The following is a 19,287-nucleotide window of genomic DNA, read 5'->3' on the forward strand; positions in this document are numbered from 1 at the left end:
ATAGAACATAGTAGATAGAATCAGAAGTGTACACTTAGAAAACATTTTCTAGGGGCTGGAGAGATGGCTCAGTGGCTAAGACTACTGGCTGTTCTTCCAGAGAGGTCTTGGGTTCAATTCCCAGCAACCACAGGGTGGCTCAAAACCTCTGTAATGAGATCTTGTGCCCTCTACTGGTGGGCAGGCATACATGCAGGTAGAATCATGTATGGATTGTAATTAAATCATTAAACTTTTTTTTTTATGTTCTCCTCTTTGATATCATCTTCAGAGGATAATGGTTTCCAAAGACTAGCTGCAATATTGAACTATGAAAAAGACTGAAGGAAAATTAATGAATAAGTCACAGAACTTGTTGACAATTTGATAAATGTCATTTTGACTTTGCAGGACAATTAAAAGGAAATGAAAATTAGCTTTTAAAATGATTTGTGATAAAAGACTTACATTTCATCAAATATTTTACCTTTAAATATCATTTAAAAAAGTAGAACTAATGCTTGGTTGGTTACTGTTTTAAGTTTTTATTGCTTTGAAGAGACACCATGACCATGACAACACTTCTAAAGGAAAACAATTAATTGAGGGGGCTTGCTTACAGTTTCAGAGGTTCAGTCCATCATCATCATGACAGGTAGCATAGTGATAGGCAGAAAGACACGGTGCTATAGGCGTAGCTGTTAGTCCTACATCTTGCAGGCAGCAGGAAGTTGACTAACTATCACACTGAGGGAAGCTTGAGCAAAAGAGACCTGAAAGCCATCCTTCCCACTCCCCCCAGTAGCACATGTCCTTCAACAAGGAAACACCTCCCAATAGTGCTACTCCCTTTGAGGGCCATTTTCTTTCTAACCAGCACAGTTACTAATGACCAGAATTATTATTATTATTATTATTATTATTATTATTATTATTATTATCATTCCAGTTTAATTGATAACATGGTTAACTTTTGCTTGGCTAGAAATCCAAAGGATAGTAGTTGTTAACTGTCTTATAAATACTCTATTACAATTAGTAATGGTGAAGGTTTTTGTTATATCACACACCAAGTAAGTTTAAGTTTTATGCTTTCATTGTCTTATTTTAGGTTCCAATATGCAATTAATAATCTAGTTATATATTAACATATTTGTAATGTTATTGTATTTGCACCTTTGATGGCAGTTGGTAGCTCTGCCAGGCGACATGTCCATTCTCTTTTCTTCCTCACAGTAGAGATCAATACTACTATAAAAGGAAAAGATTGGCCCACTTTAGCTTCTTTGTCGTTTTTTTTCTCTCTCAGGTAATGATGAAGTAAGAGTAGTTTTACTGGTTCCTTGACTTTGATCTTTCCAGCCTTTAGGCTGATGAGAAAATGTACTTATATTCATTATAAATTACGTGATACCAAGAAATACATTCTATTTGCAATATTATAACAACATACCATTAAAATATGTTGTAAGAGAGCTTCATGTAGCCGGGCGGTGGTGGCGCACGCCTTTAATCCCAGCACTTGGGAGGCAGAGCCAGGTGGATCTCTGTGAGTTCAAGGCCAGCCTGGGCTACCAAGTGAGTGCCAGGAGAGGTGCAAAGCTACACAGAGAAACCCTGTCTCGAAAAAAAAAAAAAAAAAAGAGAGCTTCATGTATAAAGACTTGTAAAGTACAGGTATAGGTCCAGAGTATTCATTTATTATATCTGTTGGAGTGTTTTGAAAGAAGGTCTGTGTGCTCTTCTTAGGCCATGGCTTTTACATTTGTTCATTTTCCATAACAATCAGGTAAGCTAATTCCACATCAGTGGATCAGCAGACATCTATTGCACTCTCTACTCCCACAGAGCAGTAGCAGCCAGACCTAATCCCAATTGATCAGGGTCATTTACCATGGTCCAGATGGTGACTTCCCCAGATCTTATTTTGTTCTTGCTACAAGCAGTCAAACAGCTGGTATTGGTCTGTTGGTGGATGCAAAATTAAATTTGATGTGTCATTCTTGGAAGCATTCCTCCTCTGAAAGTTAGAATTTCAAAAACAAAAGACCTAAAATGTGAAAAGGGGAACATGTTTTTGTTATAGGTAAGTAAATATTGGTGGATGATCCTACTCTTATTTGAAAAGCTGTGCTTAGTAAAAACAAATTACTTCATAATAGTTGGAGATTTTACATCTGTAAATAGATTCCATATCCATTCCTTGGAAACATTTCATCAAAACTGTCATTTTTCTTTGGGGCAGATCTTGCTTTAGAAAAACAATAGTCTATGCTAAAATTTTTCTATCAAAGCTTACCTTGAACAGCACATAATTTTCAAAAAATATTGTATATAAAAAGGCATTTTCTTCACATCTTTGTTTATATTTAAGCATTTAATTTTCTAGCTATGTTTCTCAGCTATACAATATGTGAGCACCTTTAGTACTTATCCTTCCATATCATATTTAAACTTGATATCACAAAATACTTTAGAATTTATCTTTAACTATTTGAAAACACCTGTATACTGTCATTGCTATCATAACACATAGTCTTGTTTCCCAGGTAACTAGGGAGTAATTTGATTTCCTAACTTGGTTTAAAATAGAACTCCATATATCATCCCTGTTACAAATTCACATAAGCATGTTTCCATGGAGGATGCATTAGTCACATGTATACAGAAACTTTATTCTACAAAAATCTTGTAACCAACATTTCTAAAGCTGAAGGGAAAGCAGAATTTTCCTTGGGAAATGTCCAACAATGGGACAAGTATAACAGAGGCCTTTAGTGATCATGGGAGCTGGGCTGGGCACTGGAATGAGGACTGCCCCTCAGAGCTGTCATAAAGTAGGACACCTAGGTCCAGAGGATAAGTCCATCAAATGGTTCCTTGATGAAGCCTCTTTTCCTACACAGGACTCTGATTTTCAGTCTGTCACAATTTTAAGAGAAAGATTCAAATTGACTTTGACAAATGTTAAGAGCTGGGAATAGAAAAGAAGTGATTCCCTACTGGAATTATAAGTATAAGAAGTATTTTCTCTGGTCATGTGAAACTACAGTACAATATCCTGGAGAGGGATTATATGTGGTAAACAAAACTTTCAAATAAACAAACAAAAACTTAAGCCGAATATCAAGCAAAACACATAATTCAAGCGTAAGGAAAATAAACATACACAACAGCGTGAACATCCTTGAAATGCATATACAGTATATTTTACAACATATTATACACAGTCTAATTATATACAATATAATATATTATACAAACTACAGTAAAAAACAAAAGTGAACATTTAGAAATTTTCAATATCCGTCATGATAATATGATAAAACATCTTGGGAAATACATTTAACATTTATTGATGAGGTTAAAAATATAGAAGTCATATGAAAAATAAATCTATGTGAGCATTTACACAAAACATACATATACATATTTATATATGTAGGCATGCATAACCACATTCATCTTGAGTTGGAAACAGCACAATTGCTAATAAACAGGTAAACAGGAACCTAAGCTATAAAATATCCAATGAAATATATTCTTCCTCAATATTCTTCAGCAATGTTTACAGTTACAAATGCACATAACAACATGAATATATTTCTGCATGTTTAATGAAATAGTTTATTGAAAAATGCTACATACCAACTATTATAATTATAAGAAGCTAAAGCATATGGAAATTAAACTATATATGAGGATCAGAAATGAGGTACACTAAAGGAATGAAATGTATATTTGAACATCAATTTTTTTCTCAATGGAAAACTGTAGTTTAAAGTCATTATAAAGTCCCTGAAGTCATTAATTCATTTTGGGTCTTAAATTAGGACAGACGTATGCTTGAGGGTAATTTGACTGCTTTTTCTATGTTATTGTGTTTGCTATATTTACTGAACCCTTTTCATTCCTAAGATACCAGATCTTGATTTTTTAATAAACAGATCTTGCTTTCTTATAAACAATAAATTACTGTGAAATTTATTGTTTATAAAAATTATATTTACTTCTAGGATCTATAGATCCTTGTGAAACACTACATGTGCTTACTAGAGCTTGAAAAAATACATTAATAAAAATAGTATAATGCCATCTTCAGATATGACATGTGGTCAGGCTTTTTGGCACATAACTTAAACCCCAGAACTCAGAAGGCAGAGATAGATAGATCTCTGTGAGCAGAAGTCCGGCCTGATCTACAGCACAATATGTAAAAGCAAGCCAAGGATACATAATGAAAACTCACTTCAACAAAAATTATTTTAAAGTTAAAAGAAATAGTAAAATTCTGCTTCTAGTAACAAAATTACTTTGGGTAAAACTATGGCAACGGCATAAAACTTGAAATGGTAATTACATAATTTTAAGACACATCTCTTGAGATATATAAATGAATGTTTTTGTTTTAATTAGATACGTCAAAAAGACCTTTACTGCAAAGTACTTATATTTAGGTTAATTGTCAATTCATAAAATGACCTTGAGAAAAAGATGTGCCTGTTGAGAGACTAAAGACAGATGGACTTTTATAGATTTGAAAGAGCAGCTTAATTTTGACAATAAAATCTAATAGGAAAGAAAATGGGCTGAATTAATTCTTTAGTATCACTAATTAGGCATATGGTAGAAATATTAAGATTACTTTCATATTAACAAAATTTTACTCAGTTTTCCAAGTCTAAGATACAGTTAGTTACATTAAATTGCCAACTCTATATGTACCAATGATGTCAACTAATTCATAGTCTATAAATACTAAAATCAAAAAGTATATGTTGAATTCTGTTTAGGAACATACAAAATTGGTCAATTTTATTTTTGTTAATTTTAGGGAAATTATACCATTATTCTTCAAATGGGTAAGTATTTCCTCAGTGCTGTCTAGTCAAGGTGACCTTTGGTGGCATCTGACACTGCTCTCTGCTTTCTCTGAATTCACAAAGCAATATGTATGAATGAACAACTAAAGAAAAATAACACTCAGGTGATGAGGATGAGGATGATTTTGCAAAAGGGAGGCTTTGGGGCATGCTCATTCTATTCTGCCTAGATTTGGGGAAAAATCACACAAACAGGAAAAAAAGTGTGAAAGATGGCTGTGAACTTGATTTTCCTCTTTCAAGAGAGGTAACAAGATGCCACAAAGCACTTTCAGAGATCAGGGGTTGTCAATACATCTTGTTATGAACTTGGTTGGCTGATCAAGATTAAACGGAGCAAACATACAGAACTGCATTAACCAGTGGCAAATAAGTATGGTCTCAATACATTTTTAAAATATACTCAGAGATCTATGAGCATGACTTGTGGAGTAACATTAGATGCAGAAAGAGAGCTTGAAGAATCATTGCCACTCTAACAAGAACAATAACAAGACTAAAAAACACTGAACAATCTGGTCATGCAGTTTCTCAAACCCAGTTAAGCATTTCCAAACAAAAGCATGACACTGTTCCTAGCTGAAGTGACATGTGGTGATAAATAAGGGTAAGAATTCAGAAAAAAATGAAGCAAGTATTAATCATCATTAAATGAGGACAAGGGAAAAATAATAGAGCATTTTAATGCCACATACCCTGCATGAATAATAAACTTCTTTAAGAAGCTTATATGGTTGTACTGTATTGTAATATGTACACATTCACACACACACACACACACACACACACACACACACACACACAGAAAAAAAAAAAAAAAAACAGAACAAACCAACCCCAAACAAAAACAGAACAACTGCCACCACCCCTAAAAAAAAAAAAAAAAAAAATCTAAAGGTCCCAAAAGCTTAATCAGTAAGAAAAATGGACAGTGTTAGGAAGACTAATCCTCCCTATCTCTTCAAAACAAAAATTACTGAGACTGACAAATTTAGTGTAGCCATAGCAACAGTGAAAAAATACTAAAGTGTTCTGCTGATCATGTTAGATGATCCAAAATACTACAAAGTTTCATTAATTCATTTTAATTAATGAATGTTATGTTTTAAAAAAATCTAGGCACAGTCATCAGAAGTACAGAGGTGATAGTTTACTTATATCTTTAAAAAATATCATCATTTAGAAAGAGTCATTTCTTGGAGACAAAAAAACAGAACAACTAGTTATTCACATGCAAATAAAATAACATTCTAAACATATCAGTGCCCTTGATATATAATCTAAAAATATTATCAATTTTTACAATAAATTTTGAAGACAATATTTGTTTTCTGATTGAATAAAGTTTAGATGTAAGTGAAGCAAAATTTAAAAAAATTCTTAACAAATTATACTTTTAAAAATAGTTTATACTTACAGCTTCTCCCAGGGATTGCCCCCTTATTGGTTGTGAATTGCAAAGTAGTCAGCCTTGAAATCATATATAGGCAAAAATCAAAAATGGAATCAGTAGGTTGATAGCATTTGTATTTAGTTATATACACACATCAGAAGCAAAGATGCTATAAATTTGAGATTGGGGCAAAGGGAGTAGATGGATTTGGGTATAAAAAGGATAGGAAAAGGAGTGTGATGTAATTCTATATCAAGGAAAAACATTTTTTTCTTTTAAAAATATTTTATTAATCATAGATTTTTCTCATATATTATAATCTGAAAATAGTTTCCTATCCCTCTACTCCTCGTAGTTCCTCTCCACCTCCTATTCCATGAATATCAACTCCCTCTCTGTCTCTCATTATATAACAGGCTTCTAAGAGATTACATATAACAAAATAAAATATAATACAAAAAGCAAAAGCCAACATATTGAACTTGAGGCAAGCCAAGCCAACAGAAAAATAAGAAAGCCCCAAGAGAAAGTAAAAGAATCAGAGATACACTCACAGATTCAGGAGTCCCATAAAAGTACTAAAGTAAAAACTAATATATATATATATATATACAGAGGACCTGGTGTTGACCCGTGTAGGCCTTGTATTTGCTGCTTCAGTGGGTTAGTTCTTATGAGCTTTGGTCAGCTGTTTTAGAGGGTCTTATTCTCTTGATGTCCTCTTCTTTCTCTTCTCTATTTTTTCTGCCTTCTCTTCCACCAGGTTCCCTGAGGTCTGAGGGGAGGAATTTGATAGAGACATCTTATTTAGAGCTGTGTGTTCCAATAGACTCCATTTTTATTAAATATTGTTATATGCATATATGAATAGAGATGTACATATATATTCCACATACATAAATACAACCTGCTCAGTGTGTTTAATGAATGTTACTGGTATGTACGCATTCATGGCTCATCATTTGATATTGGATAACCAACTGCTCTTTCCAGGGTAAGATTATATTTCCTGCTCTCAGTATTCCTTAGTTGTCTGCTAGTCTTTATTTTGCATGAGGCTTCATGGGCTATTTTCCATCCAGTTTGGAATGTCTATTATTGTTTTCCTGGTTCAGCTCATATTTCGGTGGTCATGGTGGTGAGAATTTATGGGTGTAGCTTCTGAGCTATACTAGGAGACATAATCTCACAGCGAACTCACTGATAGTCTCGCTCTTAGTCTTCCCCCTCTTCTACAATGTTGCCCAAGTGAGCAGGAATTGTTTTGTAGATATGTCCATTGGGACTGGAATCCAGCAGTCTGAGTTTTCATTGGTTATGGTTTTCTGCAATGGTCTATGTTGCAAAGGGAAGTTTCCATGCTGAGGAGTTTATAATGTAGTTGGGTTTATGCTGGTTTAGTAAGGTAGTGTTTATAGTTTCTTTTCCAAGTTACATGGTTCATTATCCCTTAGTATTCTAGTATCAGACATGGTTTCACTCTTCTTGAGAAATTTAAAAGATCCAATAATAATAATGATAATATTAAATAACCATATTAAAAGTGTGAATATAAGCTGTAGGAAGTTATATTATACTTCAAAAATACATTCTATGAATTATACATCAATTTTAGAATTTCTGTAGTAATAAAAGACATCGTGACAAAGAAAGCTACATACAACACAAAACAAGACAGTCCAGTAAAGAAAGATACTAACCCTGAAAATAAACAATTTTGGATGGAACATTACTCCTGGGTACTTAGTAATCCCTGTCTCCTATGTTTTTGAAGTTTATTTAGACAGAAATTTGGAATTAATGAGCTAATATTATAGATTCAGCCAGATGGAGAGTTGAGTCATATGTCCCTGTATGATACATGCACTCAAAACACAATGTCTTCAGAGGTTATGCTGTAAGTCTATTATAAAACTTTGAAAGAGAAACAAAAACTTTTACTGCATTTATTTTTGCTTGTATTCTACACAATATCCTTAAACCATAAAAGTGACAATGAAATAAATAAATGTGTGAAGAAAGACAGACATTTACAATTAGGAGGTAATGAAATATTCATCTAGCATACCAATAGAACACGTGAAATATAGTCATCATTTGTAAAAACTTTAGATATAAATATATAGTGTTTCAATTTACCAAATAACAAAAATATATAAAACTCCTCTAATGTGTAATGTATTTAAACATGTAACATTTCCAGAGTGATAAATATTCTCCATCCAGCTCTGAGCTTCCTGGTCTATTAAAGTTTCAGACAGTTACCTGAAACTTTCTGACTCATGAAATGTGAATAGAAATGAGGGTAATGGCTTCCTGAGTAAGGTTGATCTTTCCTTAAATCTTACCTGTGCCTCTGTTGAATATCAAATGTGATAAGGGTAAATGGTTTTAAGTATTCTACTCGCCACACATTTGCTGGTCCTCAGAGGAAGGCATATGATAGGACATGCAAATTCAATGAGTTCATTTATCTGTTTTAATGAGCTTGTTTTTGCTTGTTTATTTCCAGAACAAAATGTTATCTATTGTTATGAACCCATCATACTATTGCCAGGAAACTACTTGTTTTCACAAAACACCTAAATCAGTGATGTAGACTTAGAAAACTCAGGGCATTTGTTGGTTTGGATAGTTGGTTAGACTAGTGTTCATTCATTATGTAGCCAAAAATGACTTCTAACTTTTGATCTTTGTACCTCAATTTCACAAGAGCTAAAATTACAAATAAACACCATCATACCTGGTAGAAAATGAGTTTGTTATCTAAAAATGCTTATGTCAAAGAAATAAAATAAAGGTTATTATGTGGTGGCAAAATAGATACTAGGAGGATTTCATTTAATGAACTATATTCTCTGTGAGTAGGTTTGAAAACAAAGTGTATTGACAAATATCAAAGTATTGCAAGGTTTCACAAGGGAATGAGGGAACTTCAGGAACTTTCTAAAGAAGAAAATATCTGGAAGTATATGTTGTTGAATTTTGAATGAGTCAAAAATATATTTTGTTTCTTTTTATTTAGAGTACCAAATTTTCCTTAGAAGCTCTTTTTTTTGGTAGAAATCTTCTAAATATTTTTACCAATTTGATAATATTCCCCCCCAAACTTCTGCTCATTAGGAGGAATGACATCCTTTATGATAGGGTCAGAGAAACCATGATCTGTGATAAAAACAAAATACAACAATCTATCGACTGAATAAAATTGTGTTCACCAAATTGCCAAATTAATTATAGTGTATAATAATAGGTATGTTATAAAAGGGAAAATGATACACTTTTTTTCTATACCTAATGTACCATCTGCATGATATTTACACACATCCTGTAATCCAAATCTCCAGGCATCCAAATCTCCTGTATTAGATGTACAGTCATATTGAGGAAATACTTTCTCCACATAGAGCATGTTGTTTCAGGTCATTGTATGTTCCTATTTTACTGCTTTTGACCTGTCTTGCACTCTGACAACATTGTCCACAAAACCAATGCTCAATTTTTCATATTAGATTCCATGTAATTAACCTTGCATCTGACATGCTGAAGATCCATAGTTTTTTTTTTTTTTCCGTGCTATTTTAGAAGACAGATAGAAGGTAACTTTTAAGTTTCATGACCCATGATGTCTTGGTATTAAACCTAATGAAATATTTTACCTTCACATTGAAAATTAGGATATTTAACACTACTTTTCTAATCAAACTTTAAGTCTACTGAAGTTCAGGTCTTTGATTAACATATTGTCTTACATACAGTATCCAGCATTTGGCAAACACTGTTGATTACCTGCCAAGTGGCTGGATAAAAATAAGCAAAACAGCTACATTCCTCACACTAATTCTTGTGAAATTTTAATTTTAATGAAGTGTCATACTAACATGAAAAATTAAGTGGCATATTTTAATCAATGATACTTTTAAAATGCTTTATTTCCTTTGGGCATTTCCTGTCTACCTATAGATTTCATTCTTTATTGAAGCTAATTAGTGAGAGGATTGATTTTCTCTACTGATTTGAAATCTCTCAGATCTTCAGCCCCATTTGAATATTTTAGAACTAATAGAATTTTATTATTTTTTACACTCATGATATAGTTCAATTAATCTTACCATCTGGGTCTATAGATATGTACCTCTATAAAATCTAGTCAGTCATTCACACTGTTTCTGGTAGTTCTACAAATCACATATGAGAATGGTGTATTAATCAACAGTCTCCAGAGAAGCAGACTAATGCAACTGATGATCTATGCCAGACAGGAAAAAATATTCATACAGAGAACTGATATAACCAAATGGATTGATAAAAAGATAAGAACACAAGAAGGGAAAGATCTATTATAAGAAATAGGCTAGCTGGGTGTTGGTGGCTCATGCCTTATTCCCAGTGCTTGAGAGGCAGAGGTAGGCAGAGCTCTGTGAGTTTGAGGCCTGCCTGGGCTACAGATTGAGTTCCAGGACAGGCTCCAAAGCTACACAGAGAAACCCTGTCTCGAACCACCACCCGCAATATAAAGAAAGAAAGACAAAAAACAAAAAAAAAAAAAGAAAAGAAAAGAAATAGGCTACCAGGCAGTGTTGGCATGTGCTTTTAATCCCAGAACCTGAGAGGCAGAGACAGTCATATCTCTGTGATTTCAAAGCCACTCTGCCCTACAGAATGAGTTCCAGAACAGACAGGACTATAGAAAACAGAGACATCCCGTCTCAAAAATCCAACAAAACAATAATTGGCTGACTTAGGCAAAAGCCTGAATATCATAAATTCAACCCCAACTCTGCTAGATTCAAACTGGTAGGTCCATGTAGATATGCCTTGTCTCCAGAGAGAGAAGTGGGGCATGAGGGAGGAAGGGAGGGAGCAAAAGAAGATGATAATTAAGAAGAAGAAAAGGAGAAGAGGAAGAGGAGGAGAAAATTAGAAAAATTGGTTTATCAAATTATGAACACTAGCAAGCCCAAAGAAGGCAATGGTCTGATAGGTGTGCCATCAGGCTGAAAATTCAGAAGACAAGCAGTGTTGTTTGGATCTAAGTTTAAAGTATTAGAAAACTAGGGAATGAAAGGTCTAGTTACATGCATATATACATACATACACACTCATATATATGATTTATCTGATGATAAGGCTTGGAACCAACCATTAAAGTTACAGTCTTTTAGTTTGTATTTGGAGGCAATGGGAAAATTGAGTTGCAATTCCAAAGGTTTCCATCAGCATAACTTTTCTTAGTTGATAAGTTTTATTTATTTCTATTTATAAACTCTCATTCTAGAAATAGACAAAATAAATCCTGAACAGCATGGATCAAATTCCTGAGAACCTGTGGGTCAATAAAATTGCCTCATAAAAATAATCATCATTTTCTGAGTAATATTAGATTTGAATTATGAATAAATTTTGTCTTCAAAATGTTATAATCATTTCAAATATTACAGGACTAATATTGATTTCAAAAATATATATGAGGTGATTATCATGCCAATTACGAGTAGTGTTTCACTAGATTTAAAATTGACTGTGGAGGTCAAAATATAGTTGAATAATGGGGGCTAATATCTTTGTGGAAATACAGAAAATCACTAGTAAGAAAATAATTTAGTAATTTCTATGAGAGAGAGAAAATAAGTAACAAAACCAAGAGGACATTAGAATCTACTAAATAAAATGTAGTTCCAAATTTACTTCAATTTGAAAAGAAAGGAATAGTATCACAGAAACATATGTGTAATATATATATATATATATATATGTATAATACTAATAAATTAAATAGTTTGAAGAACCTGGAATTAAATTGTAAACATCACCTCTTTAAACTTCATATATGATTAGTGTGTTTCTATTTTATTTCACATTTTTGCTATAGTTTTCTGATAGACTTCTGATCAATGTATATAAAATTGATTGGATCATATTCGCTTAATATTTGCTGAGCTCTACAGAAAATCTAAAACCCTACTTAATTCTATAGATTATAGATGATGGAACTATTAGGGAAGTATATTATTTACTTCCCTGCTGCTAGAACAAAACCCCTAATGAAAGTAAATGTTGGAAGATGGTTTGTTATGGTCCACACTTCTAGGATGTAGACCAACATAGTGGGATAACAGCAGCAGGCACTTGAGGCAGCTCCTGACATTGTGTCCACAGTTGAGAAGCAGTGAGTCATGAATGCTTGGATGAAGCTCATTTTCTCTTCTTTATATACTCAGGAATCCCAGTCCAGACAATGACATCATCCAAATGGGTGAGTATCCCTGCCTCAGTTTACCTGATCATGTAAATTTGCCACAGGCATACACAAGGTTGCAGTTCCCAGAAGCTTGTTGATCTCATCAAGTTGACAATTGGAAGAGCAGGTGATCATGTATGTCTTGATATTGGTGCTAGGAATAAGCTCCAGTACTCTGGAAGCACTGACCCATTTCCTTACCATATCCTTTCTGCTTTTTTACAATAGAATATTTTAAATTATGTAGTAATATTTTAACCATACAAAAAGCTGGGGTCACAGGTTTTTATTAAAACAATTGATCACATTTAGTTGGGAATGAATAATTTTTACTTTTAAAGATAATTTAAAGATACATAAAACTTTTTCTTCTTGTCATGTACAACTGAAATTACCATAAAATGTTAATTACATCACCCAAAATATTTGACTTTATTATTAGAATTTGGAAAGACTATTATGAAAATACACATTGGGACAGAAGTACAATTTCAAGAGGTAAATATTATCTCTGAAAATTAAATACCAGCTATGTGGGCAAAACCGCAATAAGAAACCGTGGTTGCTTCAATACAGTTATTATAAATTGCTTAGTATACACATATGTGAGAATTTGTGATAAGTTATGGAAGTGTGTATTATATATTTCATATGAAACAATAAAATGATATAATTTAAAACCTAACTGATGACACCTTTAGTATGGATTATATATGAGTGTAAACATTTAAGGCATTAAAAACAAATGTTACCACCATATAGTACTCATATAAAATGTTACTTTAAAAACATATTTCATATGAAAATGTTATATTCTCAAGAAGAAGCCATAATTCAGAATTTAAATGTTAAACATAACAACAATATAAGATAATAAAATTGTTTTGGGTTTTGTGAACTTTTCTTATAGACTTCATTTATTCATTCATATTTTTTAAAACTTTATATAGGTTTGTCATTTTGAAAAATTCAGTAAATGACTTCAGTTATAGTGCATGAAATAAGCAATAGAAAATTTTTTAAACAGTAAGTGTTTTCACACATTCAGTCCAAAAATCTTGCTCTAATTTTATCAATGTAGTGTGAATCCTTCTAGAATATTATATATAAAATACACATTTTATAAAGCTTTACTGATTTATGATCTAAATAAAATAGGACTTTAGAAATTTATATGTATAATTTAATGAGTGAGAATGTTTATAAACCCTTCTCATATCATTACTGTAATCAACATAAAAGATACAGGCTTTTGTCTCTTGTTTCTGTTATTTTCAGTTGTGATATGCATTTTGCATATTTTGGGGGAAGGAGTTATAACACAATATGAAATCTATCTTTTAATAATTTTTGGCATGAGCAATGAGATATCAGCTGGACCATATTGCCAATTACAACTATTGTATTTAAAGAAGTCCTCTACAATCATTTAACGTAAATGAAATGGCATGCCCATTAAAAATTACCCATTTTCTTTCTTACCAAAACCTTTAATTGCTAATGTATTATCTGTTCTTTGAATTAGACTATGTTGTAATTTATAATTAATGCATCCTTATCATACTGTACTACTATAATTGGAATCATACAATAATTATTTTGATTGACTTAGTTGTTCCCATTTCTTAGCTATTACAAATAATGTATGCAATGAACATAGGAGGTGTCATATCTCTTCAAGATTTTTATTTCTCTTAGTGTGTTTATGTAAGAATCCATGGGCAGTTAAATGGATGAAGAAAATGTGACGAATTTATGAAATGAGTTACTGTGTATCATTGGCAATTCAGGCAAACATTGCAATGTTGACATTTGCTTCCTAGCCACTCTACTATGAGTACTTTGGCTACACCATTTCTTCCCTACTATGATGTTCTGCCCCCATAAGGACAAAGCAAATTGGGTCAAGTGAATAAACATGAAATCCTATAAAACCATGAACCGAAATAAGTCTCAGCTCATTTCAATTAATTTGTCAAGCATTTTGTCCCTAGGGCAACACATTAGGTTCATTCATTCATTTGCCCATTCTTTCTTTCCTTTATTCCCTCAACTGCCTCTCTTTCCTTCAGAACATCACGGCAGAATGTCATGCCAGAGCCCAATTGCTCAAACACAAGTGGAAAGCCTAGATATGGAAAAGGGTCCAAGTCAAGATCTATACCCACAAAAAGGCCCCAAGTGACCTATATCCTGTCGCTAGATCTTGTTCCCTAAAAACCCTACCAACCTCAAGTTAAAGAGTGAACTTTTGACACATGAGCCTGTAAAAACATTTCATATGCAAACCATAATAAAGCTCTTCTGTTGTGGGATATTTTTATACTGTGTGAAGATAAATTGCTGTAATTGGTTTAATAAAGTGCTGAATGGCAAATAGCTAGGCAGGATGTATAGGTAGGACTTCTAGGCTGAGAAAGAGGAAGTAGGAAATGAATCTAGATGCAAGAAAGAGACACCAGGAAACAGGAAGTGAAAGATGGAAAAGAGATAATGCCATGTGATAGAATATAGATGAATATAAATAGTTTAAGTTATAAGAGCTAGTTAGGAACAAGCCTAAGTTATAGGCTGAGCTTTCATAAGTAATAAAAAAGTCTCCATGTCATTATTTGGAAGCTGACTGGTAGAACAAAAAAATAATCATTACACTTTTCTATATAGGATTAGTGTTGTGATAAAAGACATATTGCCACTGATATATTTTCTTAATAGACTTAGTGTACATTGGCACAGGAAGAAAAGCACATGAAGAAATAAATCCAGACGTATATGCTGAACTAATCCTTATTGGAGAATGAAAAAAGAAAAATGTGGGAATATCTGTATCAACAGTCGCGTATTGAGAAAGCTGGATGTTCACATCAAGAAAATGAAAGTGACCTCTTGTCTCACAGTGCACACAAGAGACCATGTTAAATGTATCAAAGACTTAACTGTAGGGTCTGAAATTGGAACCCCTGGAAAAAAAGCAAAGGTCACAACTTTTTGACACAGGTCTTGCCAGTGCTTCTCAGGGACATGACAGCTGAGTCAGCATTTAAGGCAAACACACAGGTACACAGACTTCCCTGTCCAGTGTCCTTTCTTTCTCTCGAAAAATTCTGAATGTAATGTAGCACTTTTTATTAAGAATGGCTGTTTCTATCATGGTTTTCTTTGAGAAATGTTCACTATATTTTCCCAGGCTCTGGATAGAGATGCTTGTGTTTGGATGTCTGTTTGTACATATTAATTTTCTGTGAGTTATTGTTTTTATATAACCACAACTACTCTTGCACCTTCTTTCACCATTTCTAAATTTGTTGATGAAAATGTACATAATAGATGTTCACAGTGCACGGGGATGCAGAATAGAATGGAGGAAGATGATAGGTTGATAGATTTCCAAAAAAAGTATTTGTGGGAAATGCCGTAATGAAATCAATTATAAAACAAAAAATTAAAGATCAAAAAGAAGCAACCATGCAAGTTAGGTTTTGTAAACATCTCACTATGTCAAAATGTCCTGTCATACACATTATGTATGCACAATACATTTTTTTTTATTATTTTATTTTTTGAAGTTATTATGTAATTACACAGTTCTTCCTTTCCCATTCTTCCCTCCAACCTTTCCTATGCACCACCCTGCTCAAATCCATGACCTTTCTTTATAAATTGCTATTGCATGTATGTACATGTGTGTATGTGTTTGTGTGTCTTTGTGTACCATATATATAATATATGTATATTCATAAATATATATGTACATGTATAATCTGCAGAGTCCATCCACTCTTGCCTACAGGTTTGTGATGCCAGAGTTGATGACTTGGTATTGCTTGATATGACTTGGTATCACCTGTCTTCTTGCTCTTCCATGTGAATGAAGTTCTTCTCCTTCCAGCCTTTCCCAGTTGCCCACAGTTTAATGTACATGTTTCTCCATTTTAGTACATCTCTTGGTGTCTTCCTTTGTGCAGGTTTTGTTTAGGTATCCATGTTGATGAGACTTCATAGGTATATCCTCTCTGTCATAACTAGGAGTCACAATCTCACAGCAAATTTCCTGTTCCTCTGCCATTTGTTTTTCCTTAAGTGTAGAAATTATGTTGTAGGTCTATCAGTTGAGCTGGGATGAGATGCCATCACATGATCTCTTGTCCTCTATATGTTGATCAGTTTCAATATTCATTAATGGTCTCTGTTCCAGAGAGAAGGTTCTTTGATGACGCATAAGAACTATACTTATTTATGCATATAAAAATCAATATATAGAATGTAGTTAGAGCTTTTGCTAGTTTAATAAAGTGCAGTTGTAGGTTCTTCTCCAAGATTCATTGACTAGGCTCAGGTTGTTGGCCATGTTTCAAGTGTCAGGAATGACTTTCTTCTTGTTGAGTAGCACTAGTCCAACAGGAGAGCTATTAGTTACTGCCAAGGTATTGTACCTGTATTGTACTCATATTGTTAGTGCACCATGCTGGTCAACTTTATGTTTGAAAAGCCTCATAGCTGAGTAGGGCTATTGTTGCTACCTTCCTCAGGGAGGAGGTTTTTATGGTCAATTCAAGCTCAGAAACTCTGGGGCCCTGTATCTAAAGTGCATGGTATCTTCATCATTAAGGATGTACCACCCACACATGAGAAATAACTGAAGACAACAATAATAGTCTATAAAGTTTTGGGAGTCATATGATCAACCTGAACAGTCACTCAAGAGGGGGGGGGGTCCTCTAATGCTTTGTTTTGGAGTTTCATTAGGATAATCTATTGTTCTTGTGAAGAGCATTATCTACAAAGTGGAAAATTTTGATTTAAATAATATATGTATACACAATAATATGTGTACTATATGTAATTTTAGTTTAAAAAATAGGATGGGGATCTGAACAAAGAATTCTAACAAGAAAAAAACAGCTAGTAAATATCTTTAAAATTTCAGTCACCCCTAGCAATTAATGGAATGAAAATCAGAATAACTAGAGAGTTCTCTTACACCAGTGAAAATGGTGAAGACCAACAAAACAACTAATAACAAATGCTGAAGAATGTGAAAGGAAAAAGAACTACCATTCACTGTTGTGATGGCAAACTTGTTCAACCACTCTGGAAATCAGTGAGAAGAATCTTCAAAACATATGGCTGGGCGGTGGTGGCACACACCTTTAATCCCAGCACCCAGGAGGTAGAGCCAAGTGGATCTCTGTGAGTTGGAAGCCAGCCTGGTCTACAGAGCGAGATCCAGGACAGGCACCAAAACTACACAGAGAAACCCTGTCTTGAAAAACAAAACAAAACAAAATCTTCAAAATGCTAGAAACATTTTTACCATATGGCCCAGCTATGTATCACTTTTACTCACAACAACTAAGAAAGTGAAACAACTAAAAGGTCTTTCACCTGAGGAATGGATAACGAAAATATGCCATATATACAATCTGGGATACTAATCAGCTCTTAAGAACAATAAAGTCATGAAGTTTTCAGACAAATGGGTGGAACTAGAAAAGATCATATTTTGCGAGGTAATCCAGATTGAGGAAGAAAATCATGATCTTTCTTATTTGTTGATTCTGTTCAGAATCTTTAGTTTTGAACACATAACCTGAAGTAACCACAGAAAACAGGAGAATAGTAAGAAACTATGGGGAAAGTAGTGTAAAAGGAACCCTGTAGAGGGGACTTTCTTCAGGCTCTTACATAGCTTACTATGATCTGTGCATCATAGTCTTCTAGAAAAGCAGGTAGCAAGAGAAACAATGATAGTCACTGTATCTATTAATGCAGCGGGCCTTAAAACACTTTAAAATCATGCATTATTAAACAAATTCATGTATTATTTACAAATAGTAAGTTTAAACATAGTGATGCATCTGAAAATGCTTAAAAGTGTGTTTACTCACCATATATTGTCAAACTCCAAAATATCACTGCGATTTATCAAATCTAATCAATCTTTTAACACCTATTGATTTACTTGAGTAGTGCAGCCTGACATTAACCACCGTATCCAATTGTTTTGACATAGCAAGTAATGGTTTGGTAAAATTACCAATGTTACCTTATATTTGTTGGCAAATAAATATTGAAATTGGATAAATGTAATTGATTTAGGAACTGCAAGTGAATGTTGGAATTGAGACTGTTAAACCAAAACTGCTAAGGCACCCTTTTAAAATGAAGCCCTAATGAATATAGAAAATGTGCTTACAAAGTGAATAATTGTATTAAAATTACAATAAAATGGCATATCTCATGCCTTAAACTTATGAGTAAGGAAAATAACGATGTGGGGTGACGCCAGAGTCCCCACTGCTAATGTGAGAAGAATTTTTGAGCGGGTAAAGGTTGCCCCCTAAGGCGACCTACCTACTTTGCAGTATGCCTGGGTGCTATAGTCTGCCTGACACCGTATATGCTAAGGAAAGTCAGAAAGTTGACAAGCTGTTTGCACAGTTGTCCGGAGAGATGTTTTCTAAACAAACTGTTAAAAATGGCATATCTCTTTGACAGGAAGCTTCGTATATGTAATTAGTATGACAAGCTTAATTTATGTAAAGAAAAATAAAAAGCAACCTTCAGATTTTGGTGTAAATATTGTTCTTCCTGAAGATCTCTAAAATCTGTAAATTTCTGATTTTATATAATCAATTAAGTGACATTTATATAGGCATTACTTTTAAAACTATGCTTTTACGTATATCAAATATTTGGAAGCTATACTCATTGATTTTTATGTATTTTGGTAGCATATCAACATGAATTAACATAAATGCTTTCACATATTTTCTATTTTACATTAAATA

The 19,287-nt window shown here is 33.3% G+C and overlaps 1 non-coding gene across 1 annotated transcript; it reads left to right on the forward strand.

The window, feature by feature from the left end:
• Window positions 1-18,736: 18,736 nt before the first annotated feature.
• On the forward strand, window positions 18,737-18,887 carry LOC131922070 (U12 minor spliceosomal RNA). Its single transcript, XR_009382187.1, has one exon. It is a non-coding gene; the product is annotated as a U12 minor spliceosomal RNA (small nuclear RNA).
• Window positions 18,888-19,287: the final 400 nt, after the last annotated feature.

This window comes from Peromyscus eremicus, chromosome 11, assembly GCF_949786415.1.
Source record: "Peromyscus eremicus chromosome 11, PerEre_H2_v1, whole genome shotgun sequence".
Lineage (NCBI taxonomy): Eukaryota > Metazoa > Chordata > Mammalia > Rodentia > Cricetidae > Peromyscus > Peromyscus eremicus.